Raw genomic sequence first — 2,057 nt, forward strand, 5'->3', positions numbered from 1 at the left:
ACTTGAAAATTCTAAGCCCATTCCAAAAAATTACATTTCTTCAGCAAATCAGATACTTCATGAGTATCAACCCACACTCACCACCAAAACCACATTCCTAGGGTTCCGTGAATCTCCACATTTTAACTGAATGTTGTATTGTGGTGCTATTTTATTGGGCATGTGGCACATTAATCCCTAAACTATGTTGCTATAACAAATGGGTATAATGAGATATGTTGATAGGTGTAGGGGTGGTTTTAAAATAAGTTCAGACAATTAAGTTCTTGAACTCATCCTGGAAAAAATGCTTTGAAGGGGACTAGGAACTGGCATCAGTGCATAGTTTCCCAAGGGGAGTACTTGGAAGGCAACCATAGGGAGATCTACAGTGAGGTCTATAGCACCTTTTCTAGGATGCATTCATTAACTTAATTGTCCAATCTTGTATTGCAAATTTTCATTGACAATCCTGCCATCAAAAGACATAAATTCCCTCTTGTTCATTGCAAGGTAGAGTTAGTGATCTGTGTCTAATGAAAAGAATATAATGGAAGTGAGAATGTGCCTTTCAAAGTAAGGTCATAGATGACATGGTGGCTTCCACCTCATTCTCTTCCATCATTCACTTAACGGTAATATATGTTAATACAATTTCTTCCAGAAAACCATTTGACTCATCCCTAGAAATATCCTACTAAACCGGCTTATTAACTTACTGCAGAAGCCTACAGTGACTTGAAGAATATCCGATATCATATTAAAATACCATATGTTTAGTATTTCTAAATTTTTGTTTTTATATCTATCTATTGTATTTTCTTTATTTCCATGAAAATTTATAACAATGTGCTATTTTTGGGTGCTTCCACTTCATCCAGAATGTCACATGTTTAAACATTGACCTATGTGTATTTTCTTCAAGTTATAATTAATGTATTGTCATTGAATTCTTTTAAATTCTTCATAAGTTTGACATTTTTCAACTAAGCAGCTATGAGCAAAATCAATTTTTTCTCACATTACTTCAACAATTTATTCTTATCTTAGGAACAAAGATGTAAACAAGTTGACCTTTATGCTTTAAATAAATTCGTTGTCCTATAAGAGCTTTCTAATATCTCACATGTCAAATTCACCTTTCTGTAACACTCTTCACGATAACACTATATGATTTCAAACCCTAGTATGTAACACATTGCCTACTTTAGCTCAAAGCCAACCTAGTAACAACAATAATAATAATAATAACTGACATTTTCCGAGCTTGTCCAAGTGCTAAAAATTGTCCAGTGTATGGACAATTTGTATGTTTCATTTCACATAACTTTGTATGTTTCGTTTCATTTAATCTTCATAGCAATCCTGTGAGATACTGTCATTAACGTTTACATTTAAAGGCCCAAGAGAGTGTTTTAAGAAGGGAAGTTTCAATAGTTCTCTCTCCTGTAGAACTCAGACAATTTAGACCCCAAGCATTGGCTTTTAATCACTCCAATGCACAAACGGAGTCTTGGGTTCTATGTGGATGTCAATTTGCTATGCTATGAATTGTATCCCCCCCCCAAAATAAATTTATATGTTGAAGCCCTCACCCTGTGCCTGTACTTGGAGATGGGGTTTTTAGGCAGGTAATGAGGTTAAATGAGGCCATAAGGATAATGGGGCTGCTGATCCAGTAAGACTGGTATCTTTAGAAGAACAAGAAACACCAGAACTCTCTCCATCTGCACCATGTAAGGACACAATGAGAAGGCAGCCATCTACAAGCCAGGAAGAGAACACCTTGGTCTTGGATGTCTCACCTACAGAACTGTGAGAAAATAAATTTCTGTTACTCAAGCCATCCAGGCTGTGATATTTTGTTATACTTTGAGCAGACTGATGCATGAGTTTCCCTCTCTCACTGCATCCTTCAGTTAACTGTAAGCAGTTAACCATGCTTTGACTACTAATGCAGTTAGATACCTAATATAAAATTGACTATAATTAATTGCCTATGCAATGATTCTTTCAGGCTTTCTTATTCTCCAATGCATTAAAATTTGCTCTCTTACACTACTATGAAGTTTAATGCT

This window comes from Otolemur garnettii, unplaced genomic scaffold, assembly GCF_000181295.1.
Source record: "Otolemur garnettii isolate 467f Iridium unplaced genomic scaffold, OtoGar3 scaffold00027, whole genome shotgun sequence".
Classification (NCBI taxonomy): Eukaryota; Metazoa; Chordata; class Mammalia; order Primates; family Galagidae; genus Otolemur; species Otolemur garnettii.